Below are 22,175 nucleotides of genomic sequence, written 5' to 3'. Positions count from 1 at the left end.
AGTCGAAGGAAAACACCACACAACATGATTTCATTCGAACCATTACATGGACTTGATTTCGCATAAGGGGTACATGACCTATCCTACCTTAAGGGTTACGAACTGGCCTATCCTAGTCCTGAACGGTGTCTAAGTGCTGGAATGCTCGGCCGCGTATTCCGGCTCCTTTGGGTCTTCCTCCTCATCTTCATCCGTCTCAGTTTCTTCGTCACTTGAGGGAGTGGGAGAGTGGAGGAGCTGAACATGGTGCTGCTTCGCCGGTGGCACCGTGAAGAGGTTGCGATAGTCCTTCGCCGTCATACGGCGTGGCTAAGATGATCCCTTGGCATGCGTAACCTGTGGGGGTCGCCCGCCTCGATCGGCAATGCTACCTCTTGAGCACCGTGTTGGTTTTCCCCGAAGAGGAAGGGATGATGCAGAAAAGTAGCGTAAGTATTTCCCTCAGTTTTTGAGAACCAAGGTATCAATCCAGTAGGAGGCTACGCGCGAGTCCCTCGTACCTGCACAAAACAAATAAATCCTCGCAACCAACGCAAATAGGGGTTGTCAATCCCTATAAGGCCACTTACGAGAGTGAGATCTGATAGATATGATAGGATAATATTTTTGGTATTTTTATGATAAAGATGCAAAGTAAAATAAAGGCAAAGTAAATAGAAAAGGAAATAACTAAGTAGTAGGAGATTAATATGATGAAGATAGACCCGGGGGCCATAGGTTTCACTAGTGGCTTCTCTCGAGAGCATAAGCATTCTACGGTGGGTGAAAAAATTATTGTTGAGCAATTGACAGAATTGAGCATAGTTATGAGAATATCTAGGTATGATCATGTATATAGGCATCACGTCCGAGACAAGTAGACCGACTCCTGCCTGCATCTACTACTATTACTCCACTCATCGACCGCTATCCAGCATGCATCTAGAGTATTAAGTTAAAAACAGAGTAACGCCTTAAGCAAGATGACATGATGTAGAGGGATAGACTCATGCAATATGAAGAAAACCCCATCTCGTTATCCTCGATGGCAACAATACAATACGTGCCTTGTTGCCCCTACTGTCACTGGGAAAGGACACCACAAGATTGAACCCAAAGCTAAGCACTTCTCCCATTGCAAGAAAGATAAATCTAGTAGGCCAAACCAAACTTATAATTTGAAGAGACTTGCAAAGATAACCAATCATACATAAAAGAATTCAGAGAAGATTCAAATATTATTCATAGATAGACTTGATCATAAACCCACAATTCATCGGTCTCAACAAACACACCGCAAAAAGAAGATTACATCGAATAGTTCTCCACAAGTGTCACATCCCTAGCTTCTGGTAATGCTCTAGGCTAGATTCATGTGTGCATCATGTCTATATTCCGAAAGATGAAATGAGGAAATTGAAAGCTTCAGAAATCATTTTAATAAAAGGGCAAGAAACCCTAAAATTGCAATCAGTAAATCCAAAATGCCCTAGAAATAGCTCTGACAATTTTGGCAAGAGTTATAAATCAAACCAAAATTTTGGAACATTTCTAAGGGATTATTTGGGCTCTGATTTTAAATCAATATTCTATTTGAATTTGGAGTTATATTCATAATATATAATGAATATATTTTCAAATGCCCTGAGACATTTTATGTATATGAGGAGTAGACCTTAAGTGACATAAAATTATCCTGGGGAGTTTTGGCACTGTTTTCAAATTTTTTTGAATTTGAATTCAGTGGCAATTAAACAAAACAAAACAGAAAAACAGAAACAAAAGAAAAAAATGAAAGCCCACCGGGCCTCTTACCCGCACCTACCTGGTCCAGTCCACCTACGCCCACCACGTCGTCTTCCTCCTGCCAGTAGGAGCAGGTGCGTGTCGACGCATGCGCAGCTATGGCCACCTCCTGCTTCGCGCTGGAGGCCCGTCCTTCTCCCTAATCTCGCGTTTGGAGATGCCCAGAGACCCCCTGACCTCTCTCTCTCCCTCGCCCGCAACCTCTCCCCTCCCCTGGCTCTCTCTCTCTCACCGGCCGAGCGCCACCATCGCTGCCCCTCGCTGCCCTCGCGGCCACAGCCCACCCCTTGCCTCCCTAGCCATCCAACCGCTCCGCCAAGACGTCGCGGGCCTATCCATCGAAGCAAGTGAGCTCGGGACACGCTGCTCCGTCGCCATTGTCTTCGTCTTCAACGTCGGCCACCGGAGGGAGCCGCCATCGATCTGTCGCCTGCCAGTCGTCCCCGAGCTCTTCGAGCCCCAGTTCTACTCCCTGTGAGGCCGCCGTCGTTTCCCCTCTCTCCTCTCTGTTAATTTCGTCCCCTAGACCCGATCCCCATCGACGTCGTACTCTGGCCGCCACCCAACTCGCCGTCCCCGCCGTTGCACGCCACCCCAGCGCCGCCCGAGGCCACCAACGGACGCGCCTCATTGCGCCGCTTCCAACGCACCCGGCCACGTGACCTCTCGTTGCCGGAGTTGGCCGGACGAGCAACCTCGCCGTGCTCTGTTTACGCCGGTGGTTATAACGCTGGCGATGATGACGTGGACGCGTCATTAGCGGCTAATTGAACCACTAACTAACCCCCCTGGCTCGCTGACATGCGGGCACCGCTGCCTAACTAACCAGCTAACAAAAATAGATTAAGATTAATCTAAACGCAGTGGCCCCATGCGTCACCGTTGACCTCGCTGACGTGGTCGTTGACCGGACCCACCTGTCTGTGACACTAAATGTCACTGGGTCACTGACCAGTGGGTCCCACTGGTCATGTTTGACCTGGACCGTGCCCCATTGACCTGCTGATGTCATGACGATGTCATGATGACGCAGTAATTAATTTCTGTTTTAAAACAATTCAGGAATTCCAGAAAATGACTTAAACTTCAAAAAATCATAGAAATTAAACCGTAACTCCAAATGAAATAATTTATATATGAAAAATTATCAGAAAAATTGAAGGAATCTGTTTATGGCATTTTCATGCATGTTAGAACAACTTATGGCTGCTTTTTAGGCCAATTCACATAAATAGAATTTAAACTCTCACATATGGAGTTTGAATTTGAACCTAGGGTTCAAACCAACTCCATTTAACATGTTGCTAGTTGCATTAGCTCAAACCAAAGCATATTGACATGTCATGATCATGCATCATATTGTGCATTGCATTGATTGTGTTTCTTTCTCTGTTGCCGGTATTTGTCCCCTCTCGATAGACGTTGTACCAACGTTGTGATCGTTGACACTGATGAAGACCCAATGATATCTTCAGAAGTGCCAGGCAAGCAAAACCCCTTGCTCATTCCGATACAATCCCACTCTCGCTCCGGCTCTCTTTTACTGCATTAGGACAACAGCGATTCATCTGTTACTTGCTGCGGTAGTTGAACCCCTTTCCTCTGCATGACCTGTCATTGTCACAATAAAAACATGAAACCCACTAGTTGTTTGAGCCCTGATGTGCCTACTCATTCATGCTTGTTTGTCATGCCTACTATTGCATAGAGTTGTGTCAGGTCTGATTCATCGGGAATGAATCGGAGGTGTGTCAACATGTCCTACTGTGTGTGAGCTAAGTGTGTGAACACGTTTTGGTAAAGGTAGCGGTGAGAGGCCATGTAGGAGTACATGGTGGGTTGTCTCATTGAAACCATCCTCAGGAACTGAGTTCCATGTTTGTGATCCATGAACAGCTACTACCACTCATTGGGATCCTTAATTGACCCTCTCGGCTTCTTAATCACCCTAGTACTCTGTCCAGAAGTTGCAACTAGTCTCTGGTGTTTGTAGGTTATGTGTTGGCGGCCGTGCGTAGCGCTGAACCTAGGGGTGGGCTATGTTGCGGTAGATATACCATGGCACGGTGTACCGGGCGCCCGTTTGGTGTCTCAGGAACCCTGTTCACATCGTTCGGGGCCGTATGTGGAAACCTCGGCCGGACTCCCTGCGGATGGAACCTGGATAGGCGATAAACCTGGGCTAGAGACTTAAGTGTTTAGGTAGGCCGTGGCCGACACCCTCGCCAGGCTTCCGCTTGAAGGTTGCCGAGATACATGATGTGTATATGGTGGTAAGTGGTGGGAGCGTGTGTGAAGAAGTACACCCCTGCAGGGTTATCATTATCTATTCGAATAGCCGGATTCCTCGGATATGGAAACTTGGACCCCTTGCATAGTTCATAGACAAGTGAAAGTGGATACCCTAAAACTCGCAAGATAAGCGTGAGTGCTATGGATGGCCTTCTCGTAGGGAGACGGGAGCAGATCCATAGTGGTGTATTGAATGGTGAATATGTGGACTCGTGTGCGCCACCCCAAAAGAGTTGCTTGTAGTCGTAGTTCAGGTTAGCCACTGAGTCAAAGCTGGCTTGCTGCAGTTAAACTCCACCACCCCCTTTGTTGAAACCAATGCATATGTAGTTAGTTCTGTTGTAAGTCTTGCTGAGTACAATTGTACTCACGTTTGCTTAATTTATGTTTTTGCACAGAGGCTTCAGTCTCGCTAGTAGTTCCACGTGGACATCGACGTTTAGCTTGATACCTCAGCTACGATCTTGTGCCCTCGGCAGGATCTGGTAGATAGTCAGGCTTCTTAGCCTTTTTCAATTTGTAGATGTCTATACTCAGACATGTTAAGCTTCCGCATGTGCTTGATATGTATGCTGTGATTGTTGGGTCATGAGACCCATGTTTGTATTTCTGGCTCCCCGGAGCCTAATGAATAAATACTTAAGTCGTAGAGTTGTGTTGTGATGCCATGTTGTATTTACTCATATCGAACATATTGTGTGTATGATTGAAATTCTTGGTATGTGTGGGATCCAACAATCTAGTTGTTTATCCTTGGCAGCCTCTCTTATGGGGAAATGTAGTCTTGTGCTTCCATGAGCCATAGTAGTCCGCTACAGCCCGGTTCACCGGAGTCCTGCTAGCCCAGCACTACTGCTCAGGACACTTGACTGGCCAGCATGTGTTTCACTTCGTTCCTGTGTCTGTCCCTTCGGGGAAATGTCACGCGGTGACATCCAGAGTCCTGCCTAGCCTGCTACAGCCCGGGTTCCTGGAGTCCTGTTAGCCCAGTGCTACCGCCCAGATTCACACGCTGCTGACCGACATGCTCGATGTGATTCATGTATGCCTGTCCCCATAGGTTAGTGCCGCTTTGGGTTCACGACTAGCCATGTCGGCCCGGGTTCTCTGTCATATGGATGCTAGCGACACTATCATATACGTGAGCCAAAAGGCACAAACGGTCCCGGGCCATGGTAAGGTGACACCCGTGGGAATACCGTGCGTGAGGCCGCAAAGTGATATGAGGTGTTACCGGCTAGATCGATGTGACTTGGAATCGGGGTCCTGACAACAAGAGAGGGGGAGAACATTGTATTGAGATCCAAAAAGAGAGAAGAAGCCATCTAGCTACTAACTATGGACCCGTAGGTCTGAGGTAAACTACTCACACTTCATCGGAGGGGCTATGGTGTTGATGTGGAAGCCCTCTGTGATCGATGCCCCCTCCGGCGGAGCTCCGGAACAGGCCCCAAGATGGGATCTCGTGGATACAGAAAGTTGTGGCAGTGGAATTAGGTTTTTGGCTCCGTATCTAATCGTTTAGGGGTACGTAGGTATATGTAGGAGGAAGGAGTACGTCGGTGGAGCAATAGGGGGCCCACGAGGGTGGAGGGCGCGCCTGGGGGGGTAGGCGTGCCCCCTACCTCGTGGCCTCCTCTTTTCTTTCTTGACGTAGGGTCCAAGTCTCCCGGGTCTTGTTCGTTGAGAAAATCACGTTCCCGAAGGTTTCATTCTGTTTGGACTCCGTTTGATATTCCTTTTCTTCGAAACCCTAAAACAGGCAAAAAACTTCAATTCTGGGCTGGGCCTCCGGTTAATAGGTTAGTCCCAAAAATAATATAAAAGTGGATAATAAAGCCCAATAATGTCCAAAACAGTAGATAATATAGCATGGAGCAATCAAAAATTATAGATACGTTGGAGATGTATCAGGCAACAATGGGTTGTCCAAGGGGTGTGCCATCCTTCTTGATCTTGTCCGCCTTTGCCTGAGCTTGGCGGAGGAGTTCCTTAGTCTCGTGGAGTTCCTTTCGGAGCTCCATCGACTCCGAGGCCAGATGTTGTGCCAGGCTGTCAGCACACAAACTGAAGTAGGTCGGGAAACGGAGGGGAAGTCCTTCATCCATGGGTGGGGCCAGTGCGCTGCTCTCGTCATCACCCTCCTTACGATAAGGCAGATAACGAGTGGCTGGCTCGCTTGCCATCTCTGGCAGAAGATCCCGAAGGCGAGTTAGCGCCTTGAGTGCGGCAGTCTCAACAGCGAGGAGCAGGGTCGCCATCTGGGGTCCTTCAAAGAACCAACTCGTCGGAGAGACGTTCGCCCTCACGATTACCTCTACGTGACACTCCTTCCTGGTGTTGTTGATCTAGTGCTCATGATAGGAGAAGGTGGGGGCTCGAGCGAACTTGCACTTCTTGAGGCTGTCCTCAAGAAGCACAGGAAATCCGGTGGTCAAGAGGTCCTCGGGTACGACGGCCATCTACAGAAGTGGAAGGGAGAGGGTCGATAAAGGAAGTGTGACCCATATTTGGAATGTCTTTAGAAAAAAGATGGTATATAGGTAGTGTTGGTAAAGAGTCTCGTTCTAACTAATGTCCATGATAACTAAGGCTTCCTACGGTCAGGATGGCTCTGATACCAGCTCTGTGGGGACCCCGACTCATAAGTCGTGATCACCAAATGCACGTGTACAGTGATCCCAGAGATCAATGCTCACTGAACACATAGAAGCTAAATAACAAGAGTCTTACATCCATACATACTGTCTTACACAAATTATGACCATTATGGTCAAGTCTTACATAGAGAAAGCCGCAAGGGCTAAATACCAAATATACTTAAGCAGCGGAAATCTTTGTCGGTAGGTAGAACCCATGCCATCTGCCTTAACCCTACAGGCAGTCTGACTGGGAAACGTCCTAGTTCACATGTTCGTCTCCAAAGAACTCTTCTACAAACTCCTATTCTTCCATGTCTGGCCAATTAAATAACGAATGGCAAGCCAATGAGTACTTTGAATGTACTCGCAAGCAAGCCATGTTTTGGCTTAATATACAACAATGCATGACATAGGTAAATTTTTGCGGAAAGCTAATTTTATTGTGCTATGACATGTTCAAAAACTGGTAAAACATGCATCATATGAATTCAAGTAACCATAGGAACTGGTTACATATATCAACATAGATGGAGTGGGCTTCATCCCAACTCAATCATGTCAAGTCCTTTAACTTGACCCAAGTGGCTCTTCCCACTTATCCAAACACACACACTGGTTTGTAAACAAGTGGACGTAGCCCAAGAGCGGTTACCCAACTGTCCTTGACCGTGGACATGGCTATTTGAATAGTTTTACACTCTGCAGAGGTTGCACATTTTACCCACAAGATCCGGGGAACTTCCGTGTCATCCACGACCCACGGTACCTCAAGTACCCGGGGTAAGCACCTGATCACTATCTTTCCCTAGACGACACTAACATACAGTCCACTCGATTGGTAGTAGCCCCAGTTCCCAACATTTCACACCTTAAAAATTTGTGGAGTCTCACTCCCGTATTCATCACATACCACTGTGAAAGTGCAACTACCCCTAGGTGGTTTTCGTAATTCCTAACAACATATAGCTCATTGAGCTGATGCTATTTCAAGATTAATATCTTAAGAAAGCTCAATGATTGGCATGGCATCGATGAGAAAAGTGGACCCCTCAAAATGCTAAGGACAAAGGATTGGCACAAGCTCAAAGCTCAAGACTCTACATTTTCTATTTTAGTGATCCAAGATCACATTGAGTCTATAGGAAAAGCCAATACTATCAAGGAGGGATGAGGTGTTGCTTAATGGGGTTCTTGCTCAAAATGCTTAGTGATATGCTCCAAAACCCTCAACTACTTTCTCACATCCACATATGACCTAAACCAAAAGTCAAACTCGGCCCCACTGATTCTTTCTATCCGGCGCCACCGAGTTTCAAATGTCATAGCCATTGCCACAAACCCTAGGCAAATCAGTCTCACCGATAGGAATTTCGGTCTCACCGAGATGGGGTTGTAATCTCTCTGTTTCCCTTCGTAACATTTCGGTCTCACCGAGATGAGCGATCGGTCCAACCGAAATTGCAATGTAAACTCTCTGTTTTCCCTTCGTAACGTTTCGGTCTCACCGAAATGAGCGATCGGTCCCACCGAGTTTACCAGACCAACTCTCTGGTTAGCTTATTACCAAAATCGGTCTCACCGAGTTTGTGTAATCAGTCTCACCGAGATTACGTTATGCCCTAACCCTAATCATATCGGTCCTACCGAGTTGCATGTCGGTTCCATCGAAAACCCTAACGGTCACTAGCTTTGCTAAATCGGTTTGACCGAGTTTAACCATTCGGTCCCACCGAGTTTGGAAAGTTATATGTAACTGTTAGATTTTGTGTGGAGGCTATATATACCCCTCCACCTCCTCTTCATTCGTGGAGAGAGCCATCAGAACAAACCTACACTTCCAACCTATATTTTCTGAGAGAGAACCACCTACACTTGTGTTGAGACCAAGATATTCCATTCCTACCATATGAATCTTGATATCTAGCCTTCCCCAAGTTGCTTTCCACTAAAATACTCTTTCCACCAAATTCATATCCTATGAGAGAGAGTTGAGTGTTGGGGAGTCTATCATTTGAAGCACAAGAGCAAGGAGTTCATCATCAACACACCATTTGTTACTTCTTGGAGAGTGGTGTCTCCTAGATTGGCTAGGTGTCACATGGAAGCCTCCGACAAGATTGTGGAGTTGAACCAAGGAGTTTGTAAGGGAAAGGGGATCGCGTACTTCATGAAGATCTACTTCTTCATGGACCCTTCGTGGGTGGAGCCCTCCGTGGACTCGCGCAACTGTTACCCTTCGTGGGTTGAAGTCTCCATCAATGTGGATGTACAATAGCACCATGAAAGTGCGTTATATCGACTAGAGGGGGTGAATAGGCCGTTTTTATGAAAGTCTTCAAAACGTGGGAGTTATGAAGACAAACGATAGAAATAAACCTAATACCCTACAACGGAAGGTAAACTACACTAGGCAAGCCATAGTTAAGTATTCAATAGAGTGAAAGCACAATGACTAATAGCAGCAATGTAGTAAGGATCAGGTAGGAAGATATTGTGAAGCCAGACAGAACACGCAGACACTCAGTGAAGACAAAAGATAGTGCAAACATACAATGACTTCACAAGGAGTAACAGTAAGTAAAAGGAAGGGAAGATGAAACCATTGACTCGTTGAAGACAATGATTTGTTGGACCAGTTCCAGTTGCTATGACAACTGTATGTCTGGTTAGGGCGGCTAGGTATTTAAACCTTGGGACACACAGTCCCAGACACCCAGTCCTGAACACGCAGCTCAGGACACCCAGTCCTCACCGTATTCCCCTTGAGCTAAGGTCACACAGACCTCTCCCAATTACTCTGGTAAGTCTTCAAGGTAGACTCCTGAACCTTCACAGACTTCGTTCACCGGCAATCCACAATGTCTCTTGGATGCTCAGAATGCGACGCCTAACCGGCTGAAGGATGCACAGTCCTCAAGTGTAATAAGTCTTTAGATCACACAGACAAGAAGACTTAAGTGATGCCTAATTCTCTTTGGCTCTGGGTGGTTAGGGCTTTATCCTCGCAAGGAATTCTCTCTCAAAGGCTTGGAGGTGGGTTGCTCTTAAACGACAAAAGCCGTACTCTGAATCTGAGCAGCCACCAGTTTATGGTTGTAGGGGGTGGGCTATTTATAGCCACTTGGCAACCCAACCTGATTTATCCGAAATGACCCTGGGTCACTAAGGAACTGACACGTGTTCCAACGGTCAGATTTCAAACTCACACGGCAACTTTACTTGGGCTGCAAGCAAAGCTGACTTGTCCGACTCTGGACAAGATTCGCTCTCATAGTCTTCACTCGAAGACATAGGTTTTGTTTAAGCATCACTTCAGTCATTCTGACTGGTTCTCTTGGACCCAACTTAACAGTACGGTGGTTCCTATGACTCAACACAAAAGAAAGAGAACTACAAAAGATCTAAGTCTTCGAGCTCCATAGGCTTCATGTGGTGTCTTCTCTTGTCATAGTCTTCAATGTGAATATCTTCATATACCACCTTTGACTTCAATGTCTTCATACATTTTTAGGGGTCATCTCTGGTAGGAAAACCGAATCAATGAGGGACTTCTACCTGTGTTATCCCGCAACTCTCAAAAACACATTAGTCCCTCAACTAGGTTTGTCGTCAATACTCCAAAACCAACTAGGGGTGGCACTAGATGCACTTACAATCTCCCCCTTTTTGGTGATTGATGACAAACTAGTTGAAGTTTTCAACGGGGAATATAGTCTGTGAAATTGTAAAGGATAAGGAATTGTCTTCATAAGTTGCAAGGGCTCCCCCTGAAGATGTGCATATAAGTAATTTGCGTTGGAATGCAAATGCACATGGCAGGTTGTACTTGTGGAGATCCACTTCAACTTATGATGAAAATCCACTATGCATGTGAAAGTATATGAAGATAATGACATGCATAATGGAAAATGGACATCTGCAGAATGATCTAAGTGCGGAATTTATCGTCGCACATGCGGAATTTATCATCGCAAAACAAGGTGGCAGATAAGTAGCAGACGACCATCGAGTTTAAGTGTTACAACTCAAAGAACCAAATGTAGCAAAACGAGAGTTGTAAGCACGAAGCAAAATATAAAGCACCCGCCCATATGGACCCGCTTGAGGACTATCAACCTCATATGCTTCTCCCCCTTTTGTCAGTGAGGACCAAAAAGGTTTGAAGACATAGAGCATCTACTCGTTCCCATGAGGAGTAGGTGAAGTAGCAGGGTCGTTGGTGGTGTTTGGCGGTGCTGAAGAGCTTGGAGTAGAGTTGAAGCGTGCTGAAGGAGGTGTCGGTGAAGTAGCATCGTCTTCATCCTCAATAACTCTGGCAGTCACAGTTGCAGCAGAGGAAGAGAACTCAGAGTCTTCAAGGGATGGAGTTCTTCGCAGCACAGCCCTTCGAGGAGGTGTGGAGTCAAACTTGAATCGCTCAGTGAAGCCATCCTCTTGAAGATCATCTTCAGAACACATCAGCGTTAGCCCTTTCCATGTGCGGCGAGAGGTTTCATGGGCAACGAAAGCATTCTTGGTGGCAAGATTGTGAATGCGATTAACATCCACCAAGAGGCTTTGCATTTGACGCTTCAGCCAGTCATGATGCCTATCCTGTTTCTGATGAAGAGCCACAAGAAGCTCTTGGTCGTTGAGAACACGAGTGCGCTTCTTGGGTCGTGGAGCAGTTGTACTATCAGTGGCTTCAGTGGAAGCAGGGTGTGGTGCACGTGTATTGCCAGCTAAAGGATACACACGAGTGACTGCTTCAACTCCTTCAATGTTCTGAGAGAAACTCTAATGCTCTGCATTCTGAAGACTTAGAGGTTCCTTGGCAGGATCAGGATAGATGGCTTCAATAGAGATATCCACATCAGGCAGAAAAATCCGATGATTGCGAGCAGATAGCTGATATGAGATATTGGAGTGAAGTTTGATTAGCCGCATTACCTATGGGGCGTAGAACTTCAAGCCAAACAGATCAGAGCCTGATGCAGCAAGTTGGCGAATGAAGAAGTCCTGTGCATTGAAGCATTTTCCATGAAGAATATAGAAGACCAAAGTCTTCATTGCACCCTCAAGCTTGGCATGTGGAGAGTGCCCTTTGATGGGCCAGAGAGTTCGCCTGATGATGTGATAAATGGTTCTTGGCAGATACTCAAGGTCTTCAACGAAGAACTCCATGGGATAAGCAGCATCTTGGGGCAATGGCTTCATCATGCTGAGCATCTGACTCATATCAGGTTCAGGCTTCTGAAAGATGCTCTCAATAGCTTCACTATGCAGCTGACAGCCATGCTCGTAGAGATTGCCAGGAGTGGGAAAACCAGTGAGCTCAATGATGTCAAAGGCTTTGGCTTCGTGATGAACGTTTCCAGTCATCCACTCCAGGACCCAAGTCTTTGGATCTCTGCTATACCCGCGGATGTGAAGTGTGGCATAGAATTGGAGCATCAACTCTTCATTCCAATGCTCTTGGTCAGTAATGAACGGAAGCAGTCCAACTTCCTTGAAGCAATCCAGAGCTTCTTCCAGACAGGGCAGACCAGCTATAGCTTCAATGTCAAGGTGTTTGTGTGGGAAGATGCGACCTTGGTTGTGAAGAATGCATGAGTAATAGCTTCGCTGCGGATAGCTCCAGAACCGATCAGATGATATCCTTTCCCTTGAGTAGGGGTTCCTGGAGCTATCGAAGAATGTGTTGTCTGCTCTGAAGTCATTGATATTGAAGGAGCCAGGTGCTGATGCAGGACCTGGGAACCTTGGCAATCTTGGGATTGGCTTCTGTACCTGAGGCCTATGCTCAACATGATAGTCAAACTGAGGACCGGCAGCAGACTTAGGAACAGAAGTGACGGGATCAGTGGCTTCGCTGTCTTCTTCTTCCGTTGGGGAGGGCTCCACATTAGCAGTGGCTTCATTGGTGGTGGTGGTGGCAGCTTCAAGATTTTCATCCTCCACTTGACGAGCTGGAGGGTCGGTCACAAGCACGTTCTCCTTGAGAACTGCTTCTTGGTTGGACAGGGGAGTGGGAACTTGTGGGACTTCTTCTTCCGTGGCTGATGCAGCCGTATTGTCTTCAGCAGAGACTTGAGGCCTTGGACCTTTGCGAAGCCTGGGAAATGCAGGCGACGCCTGTGTAGTTGGAGTTGGCTGGGCCTCAAAGTCTTCTTCCTCTTGTGGGCGATCCGCCCATGAAGCATCCTGTGCAATTGGCGTCAGTGGACGACCAATGCTGATGAGTTCGTTGTTCTCGAGCTGAGGAAGGACTGCACCATCTTCTACATGGTTATGTTGACCAATGTCTTCAGCAGTGATGGGATCAGCTGCTGGAAAGTCTTCAGCTTCATGAGCCTCTGTGAAAGCAGGCTCATGGACTATCAGTTGGCGTTCAGCGTCAGGATAGACCATAGAAATGGGTTCAACTATCAAAGGCTCTATGGGAGCAACCCGATCTTTCTTGGTCTTCCTCTTCTTCTTGGAGGGGGCAGTAGGAGAGGCTTCGGCATGTTTCCTCTTCCTGGCTTCAGCCTCAGCAGTCCTTGTCTTCTTGAGCTCTGAAGCGGTTGACCGGCTTTCTGGCTTCGAGCCAGTCATTTTAGTTGGGAAGACAATAGGAACTGCTTCCTGCCTTGGTGCGTCAGGTTCAGCCGTAGCAGGCTTCTTCTTCTTCTTTGCGGCCATCCTGGGGTCGATGCCAGGATGCCCTAGGGCCTTGCGCTTCTCAGCCTCATTGTAGGCTTGCACACATCTGTCAGCCAGAACCTTCATGCGCTCAAGCGAACCCTGAGCTTCTGCACGTTTCTTTACAAAGGCTTCCTTGAGCTCGTGCATCATACTCTTGAAGTTCTTCACTTCTTGCACGCTGAGCTTGGCCATATGCTTCTTGAACTGAGCCTTTTCATAGTTAATCTTTTGCTTCAGTTCAACAATGCGCTGGGCGACAGCTAGCTCTGAAGCAATGGCGCCTTGGAAGGCGACACTGAGGCCAATGGGTAGTTGCAGATCTTCAAAGCTGATGTTTGGCGTGTCAAACCACTCGTCAATGAAGTTGTGGATGATGGTTACATCAAAGAGAGGCAGATCATTGAAGATTTCTGCTTCTTCTTTGCTCTTGATGAGTTGCTCAAGAGCGTCATCGGCAAGATCTTCATCACTTGATAGATCAATGGCATCATTGCGCAGAATGGCAGCAGCTGTTAGCTCTTGGCCGGTCTGTGGCAGAGCCATCTTGACCTTCTGGGGCTTGGAGATGCGTGATAAATCTTCGGACTGCACACTGTCTTCAGGAGGTGCAGTTGCCAGTGGCTTCGCCCTTGAGATTTTTGGTGAAGGGGCAGGCTTTGAAGCTTTAGGCTTCTTCAACTTGGTTGGCTTCTGCGCTGCAGGCGCTTCATCTGATTCAGCGTCAGCTGCAGGCTCATTCACTGCAGTCCCTTGAACCAAGATATGGGTGATGAGGCCTTCAAGGTTGTAGAAAGGACCGATGACATTGGGTTCTGCTTCGCGAGTTCCATCGGCACGGGGAGCAGAGGGACCAGGGTTGAAATCTAACCCCAAAGTCTTCTTGTTCTGCTTCGCTGAGTTCTGGGCAAACTGGAAGTTGCGCTTGAACAGATTGTCGTCACGACACCATAGTAGTGATGATGGGTGTGCATCAGCAGGCTGTGGCCCACGGACCATGCAGGGATAGAAGCCCTGATCAATGGCTTCATCTCTGGACCTGGGTTGAAGATTCTTGTATAGGATGTCTCCCCACCATCTCTTGATGGCGTTTTTCTCAGCATATTCCTGGGTTACAAATCGGTATTTGAACCATTGTTCTGCCCAATATCTTCGAATCCATTGGATTCGGGTCTTGCGTTGATTGTAATCCTCTTCAGGATCTGTCTTGTACAGTTCTGAGAGGTCATCTGGCAGATCTCTGGATGTTTCTCCACAATGCTTTCTGCCACCCTTCCTTGCTGATTTCTCTAAAGCCATAAACTTTAAACTGAAAGGCTTCAACACGTTCAAAGGCTTCAAAGGTTTTCGCTTGCTGGACAAACAGGAACTGGCTTCGGGAGAATTTATGTGATGCTGTAAGAATTCTGCAAATGAATGCAGACTATGAGAACCAAAAGATTCTCCCACGGACATGTACCTGTGACAGCATTAAGGTGTGAGGGAAGGGGAAGAGGTCATATGCATTCTCAGAAGATTTTGAAGATAAATCAGTTTAGAAGACATTGACCTCATCGTGCGAAGACATTCACTCATAGATAAGGAGTTGGTTCCAGATTTGTACGTATCCACAGATCAGTACAAGTGAGGAATCTAACTACTTTGTGAAGCATAAGTGAATATACTAGGCATGTTTATGAGATGCAGTATGAGAGAGATCTAACTCATGTGAATAGAAACTGCTTGTGGTAGAAAGTGACAAAGCCATAGGATCAATGGTGCTGTAAAAAGGAAGTTTTATTTACCACACGAAGAACTGCTAGACGGAGTGGAAGATGAGGCCGAGCAGTTCGATCTTCCGTGCCCTAACTTGGTGACGGAGGACACCTACGGCGACGGCGGAGAGGACGATGTCCGCGGTCGGCGTGAAGACGGCGTCGGAGAGGTTGCGGCAGCGAAGTGCTTCGTCGCCGGCGTTGTCGAGGGCTAGCGGTGGCGCTAGGGTTCGTGTGAGAGTGGAAGAAGAGATAATGACCGCTGTGAAGTGTGTATTTATAGGTACAGGGGCGGCACTGCGTTATTACATAGGTGCCCCTGGCGATTCGCATCTGAGGAACACATGGCCATTATGCGGAATTTTGGGGTTTGTTCCACGTCCCACGCACGCTTGGATTGTCGGGTGGTCGTTCCTACTTCTCCGGGTTTCATGTCGAGGAATGAGCATTGAAAACGGACTTAATGGTTGTCTCTGTATCTTCTGCTGACAGGGACGCAGAGAAGACATTCGACAGTTTCAATAGAATGCATATGATTTGGAGAGATAGAATTTGAGATAGAAAGCATAGAGAGGTTAGGGTCCGATCACATTCACTTAGTTCAAAAGATTCAACAAGAAGACATAGCTATAAGTGAATGCTGTAGAGGACAGAACACTAGCATATATATATAATCAACATAGTGAAGATAATCATGAAGATATGTTGAGATTGAAGCCAAACCAAATGTGAAGACATATCAAATATAACGCCATGAGTGAAACATTTCAATCAAAACAATTGGTGGTGGCGTTACCCACCGTATAGGAAGTATTAGACCCAGACACGGCGCACAATTATCGTGGCGCTCCGAAGCCAAATTCCACATTAATGTATTCACACTTAGAATGTATGTCTTCATTGATTGAAGATATACTTTACTTCATGTGTTGCACATCTAAGTCATCAATATGCATAAGGGTTAGGATGTGTGCCTGATCACAGGACATTTGAGGATTCCAGGATATTTAGCTCACACCGTAACTTGCAAAATCTCTTCTCATCCAAGGGCTTGGTGAAGATATCTGCCAATTGCTCTTCAGTGTTGACATGTATGATATCAATATCTTCCTTCACAACATGATCTCTGAGAAAGTGATGACGAATTTCAATGCGCTTTGTCTTCGAGTGCTGAACTAGGTTGTTGGCAATCTTGATGGCGCTTTTGTTGTCGCAGTAGAGTGACACTTGCTTCAGATGAATGCCATAGTCCTTGAGTGTTTGCTTCATCCACAGAAGCTGAGAGCAGCAAGATCCAGCAGCAATGTATTCAGATTCCGCAGTGGAGAGAGATACACAGTTCTGCTTCTTTGAAGACCAACATACAAGTGATCGTCCCAGAAAGTGACATGTCCCTGATGTAGACTTGCGATCAACTTTGTCACCAGCATAATCAGCATCCGCGAATCCAACCAGATCAAACTCTGAGCCCTTTGGATACCATAATCCTAGAGTTGGGGTGTGAGCCAAATATCGAAGAATTCGCTTCACAGCTAAGTGATGCGACTCCTTTGGTGCCACTTGAAATCGAGCACACATGCAAACACTAAGCATAATATCTGGCCTAGATGCACACAGATAAAGTAAAGAACCAATCATGGAGCGGTATACCTTTTGATCGAACTCTTTAGCATTGTCGTCAGGACCCAGATGATGTTTGGCTGGCATTGGTGTTGTGAAGCCTTTGCAGTCTTGCATACCAAACTTCTTCAGGCAATCTTTGAGATACTTTTCTTGAGATATGAAGATGGCGTTGCATTGTTGTCGTATTTGAAGACCGAGGAAGAACTTCAGCTCTCCCATCATGACATCTGATATTGCTCTTGCATCATATATCCAAACTCTTCACTATACTTCTGATTGGTGCAGCCGAAGATAATGTCATCCACATATATTTGGCACACAAATAGTTCACCATCATATGTCTTCGTGAAGAGAGTGGGGTCTAGGGAACTAGGTATGAAGCCTTTGCTCTTCAGGAAGTATTTGAGTGTGTCATACCAGGCCCAAGGGGCTTGTTTGAGGCCATACAATGCCTTGTTGAGCTTGTATACCATGTCAGGATGTTTTGGATCTTCAAAGCCAGGCGGTTGTGCAACATACACTTATTCTTCAATCTTGCCATTGAGAAAAGCACTCTTCACATCCATTTGATATAGAAGTATGTTATGATGATTTGCATAGGCCAGCAGTATGCGTATGGCTTCAAGTCTAGCCACAGGAGCAAATGTTTCATCGAAGTCAATGCCTTCCACTTGAGTATATCCTTGAGCAACGAGACGAGCTTTGTTTCTGACAACTTGACCATGCTCATCTTGCTTGTTGCGGTATATCCATTTGGTGCCTATTATATTGTGCTTCCGTGGATCAGGACGCTTAACCAGTTCCCATACATTATTCAGCTCAAACTGTTGAAGCTCTTCTTGCATAGCTTGAATCCATTCAGGTTCCATGAAGGCTTCTTCAACTTTCTTGGGTTCTGTTATTGAGACGAATGTGAAGTGCCCGCAGAAATTTGCTAGCTGAGTTTCCCTTGAACGAGTGAGTGGACCGGGTGCATTGATGCTATCAATAATTCTTTCAATCTGCACTTCATTGGCAACGCGAGGATGTACAGGGCGAAGATTTTGCTCTTGCTGATCATTGTCATTGTTAGAAGGAATGTCTTCAGGCTGAGCATTGTCTTCATGTTGATCAGGTGCTGAGATGATAAGTTCTTCTTCAGGATGAGCTTCAGAAGGTATAATTTCTCCAGTTCCCATTAGCTTGATTGATTCACTGGATGGAACTTCATCTAGCACATTTGGCAGTTGCTCTCTTTGTGAACCGTTGGTCTCATCGAACCGCACATCCACTGTTTCAACCACTTTGTAATGAAAGAGATTGAAGACTCTGTAGGAGTGCGAATCCTTTCCATATCCAAGCATAAAACCTTCATGTGCTTTTGGTGCAAACTTTGAGGTGTGATGTGGGTCCTTGATCCAGCACCTGACGCCAAATACTCTGAAGTAACTGACATTTGGCTTCTTGCCGGTAAGGAGCTCATAAGATGTCTTGTTTAGAAGCTTGTGAAGATAAACACGATTGATTGTATGGCATGCAGTATCAATTGCTTCAGGCCAGAATTTTCTTGGAGTCTTGTATTCATTTAGCATCGTTCTGGCCATCTCAATGAGTGTTCTCTTCTTGCGTTCGACGACGCCATTCTGCTGTGGCGTGTACAGGGCCGAGAATTCATGTGTGATGCCTAAGGTATCAAGATATGTATCAAGTCCTGTGTTCTTGAATTCAGTGCCATTGTCACTTCTGATGTGCTTTATCTTGGCGCCATAATTATTCATAGCTCGATTGGCGAAGCGTCTGAAGACATCCCGCACTTCAGTCTTGTAAAGGATTATGTGCACTCAAGTATATCTAGAATAATCATCAACAATGACAAAGCCATAGAGACAAGCAGTAGTAGTAAGAGTTGAGTAATGAGTGGGACCGAAAAGATCCATGTGAAGCGGTTCGAAGGGTCGAGTAGTGGTCATGATTGTCTTCAAGGGATGTTTGGCCCTCGTCATCTTTCCTACCTCACAGGCACCGCATAAGTGATCTTTCTTGAACTTGACGCCCTCGATGCCTATGACATGCTTCTTCTTTGCCAGGGTGTGGAGGTTCCTCATGCCAGCATGCCCAAGCCTCCGATGCCAGAGCCAGCATTCTGAAGCTTTTGCTAGAAGACATACGGCAAGTTGTGGTCCTGCTGAGAAATCTACCACGTACAAATCATCTTTTCGATACCCTTCAAATACTAGAGACTTGTCAGATTCCATTAATACAAGGCAATGATATTTTCCAAATATTACGATCATGTTCAAATCGCAAAGCATTGAGACAGACATTAAGTTGAAGCCAAGGGATTCAACAAGCATGACCTTATCCATGTGTTGATCCCTTGAGATTGCAACTCTACCTAGACCCAATACCTTACTTTTACCAGTGTCAGCAAATGTGATGTGGCTCTTGTCGGATGGACGTAAGGTTGAGTCCATAAGAAGGCTTCTTTTGCCACTCATGTGATTTGTACACCCACTATCAATAATCCATTCTGAAGACGTTGGTGTCGTACCCTACAGTGGAGTTAGGGGGATAGGCTTCACCAAGAGCATTGTGAAGCAAAAACATTTGTCGAACCAATGGGTTATGAAAGCTTAGATCCAGATTAGGACTAATAGGGAGAGTAGCAAGCGATTCAGGAACGAAGTACATAGTAAGACCATTCGGGCATTTGATCTTGCGCCCTACAAGATGTTTAAGGTCCCCAGCAATAGCGTCAGACGATTTTGGTTTTCTGCTGGAGACCTTTCCCTGCAAAAGAGAGTTAAGCTTTCTTAGCCACCCACATCTTCAAGGGTGGCTTAGAAGCAATAAGTCTAAGTGCAGCATCTGAGAATTTTGGCTTTGGAGCCCTAGCAAACAGTCTTGCAGGCGGACAATAGTACTCATAAGAATAAGCAGAATAGTTCTTGGTCTTATGAACATGGCGGTTTGATGAACCGCTCTCATATTCATATGCCTGAGTATGGTTTCCCTACAAAGCATTTGCATTAGTGCGACTCAGGTGAGTCCTCTATCTGTATGAAGCCTTTGGACTGTATGAAGCCTTTGGTCTGAGGTTTGTCTTCTTCACGTGAGGTGTCATGATGACATTCATAGAAAGATTCTCCAGACACCTTTTCGGAACCCAGATCTTCTTCATAGGCGGTCCATTCCTGCAGTTAGTACCAATGTACCTGGCAAACACTTCACCATTCTGATTCTTAGACAGTTTATAGTTTGCATCAAAGGATTCATCAATGATAATGGGGTTAGCACAAGTGAAGCCAAATAGATTGGATGGATCTGCTGAAGGTTCCTTTGCAGCAACCCACATGGTTTTGGGGTACTGCTCAGGTTTCCAGTAAGAGCCATCAGCATTCATTTTCCTTACGAACCCAACACCCTCTTTCCTCGGGTTTCGGTTCAGAATCTGCTTTTTGAGGACATCACATAGTGTCTAATGCCCTTTAAGACTTTTGTACATCCCTGTTTCAAGCAATGTCTTCAACCTAGCATTCTCATCAGCAATAGCGGTGGTATCCTCAACAGAGGGGTTAGTTACCATATCAACAGTTGAAGATATTGCAACAGCAGTAGCAGTAGAACATTCAGCAACAGAAGTAGCATTATCACGCTCAATGCATTTAAGACATGGTGGTTCAAATCCTTCCTGAGCGGAACTGATCTGTTTGGCGCGAAGTGACTCGCTTTCCTTTTGAAGATCTTCATGAGCCGCTCTCAATTTCTCAAGATCTTTCTTCCTTTGAAGATAATCATAGGAAAGCTTTTCATGAGTTGTTGAGAGAGTTTCATGACGACTTTCAAGTTCCTGATACTTAACGTGAAGATTTTTTATGTCTTTAATTAAGGATTCAGATCGAGTCATTTCAGCACCTAACAGATCATCGCTTCTGTCTAACAGTTTTTGAATATGTTCCATAGCTTTCTGTTGTTCAGTTGCAATTTTAGCAAGTGTTTTGTACCTGGGTTTTGAACCACAATCAGAGTCATCGTCACTAGATGTTTGATAGTGAGTAGTGCGTGTGTTTACCTTGGCACCGCGTGCCATGAAGCAGTAGGTAGAAGCGGAGTAGTCCTTGTCATTTGCATCGGTGTCGGTGATGAAGTCATTGTCTTCAGTGTTGAAGATGGATTTGGCAATGTATGCTATAGCCAGACTTGCGACGCCTGAATCGGACTCCTCCTCAGACTTCACCTCCGCCTCCTCAGATGCATACTCCTCCTCTGAATCCATTTCCTTGCCAACAAACGCACGTGCCTTGCCAGATGAGCTCTTCTTGTGTGATGAAGACTTTGAGGAAGACTTGGAAGAAGACTTTGAGTATTTCTTTTTCTTCATGTCGTCAGAGTCATATTCCTTGCTCTTCTTCTTCTTTTTGTTCTCATTGTCCCACTGTGGACACTCAGAAATGAAGTGACCAAGTTTCTTGCACCTGTGACAAGTTTTCTTCTTGTAGTCATGAGCAGAAGCTTCATCATTCCTTGAGCCTGATCGGGAAGACTTTCTGAAGCCTTTCTTCTTGGTGAATTTTTGGAACTTCTTGACAAGCATAGCAAGTTCCCTTCCAATGTCTTCAGGATCATCAGAACTGCTGTCAGATTCTTCTTCAGATGAGGAGACAGCTTTTGCCTTCAAGGCACGAGTTTGCCCATAGTTTGGACCGTAGATATCTCTTTTCTCAGAAAGCTGAAACTCATGTGTGTTGAGCCTCTCAAGTATGTCAGATGGATCGAGTATCTTGAAATCAGGACGTTCTTGAATCATCAGGGCTAGGGTGTCAAACGAACTATCAAGTGATCTCAGTAGTGTCTTGACGACTTCATGTTTGGTGATCTCAGTAGCGCCGAGGGCTTGAAGCTCATTTGTGATGTCAGTGAGTCGGTCAAATGTGAGCTGGACATTCTCATTGTCATTTCACTTGAAGCGGTTGAAGAGGTTGCGAAGGACACTGATTCTCTGATCTCTCTGGGTTGAGACGCCTTCATTGACCTTGGAGAGCCAGTCCCAGACCAGCTTGGATGTTTTCAAAGCACTCACACGGCCATACTGTCCTTTGGTCAGATGACCACAGATGATATTTTTGGCAGTAGAGTCCAGTTGAACGAATTTCTTGACATCAGCAGCAGTGACACCTTCTCCAGCCTTGGGAACGCCGTTCTCGACGACATACCATAGGTCGACGTCAATGGCTTCAAGATGCATGCGCATCTTATTCTTCCAGTAGGGATATTCAGTTCCATCGAAGACGGGGCACGCAGCGGAGACTTTAATTATCCCTGCAGTTGACATAGCTAAAACTCCAGGTGGTTAAACCGAATCACACAGAACAAGGGAGCACCTTGCTCTGATACCAATTGAAAGTGCGTTATATCGACTAGAGGGGGGGTGAATAGG

The sequence above is a fragment of the Triticum urartu genome, chromosome 2A, assembly GCF_056163025.1.
Source record: "Triticum urartu cultivar PI428250 chromosome 2A, HENAU_Tu73, whole genome shotgun sequence".
NCBI classification, from domain to species: domain Eukaryota; kingdom Viridiplantae; phylum Streptophyta; class Magnoliopsida; order Poales; family Poaceae; genus Triticum; species Triticum urartu.
This window is presented reverse-complemented; position numbering follows the sequence as displayed.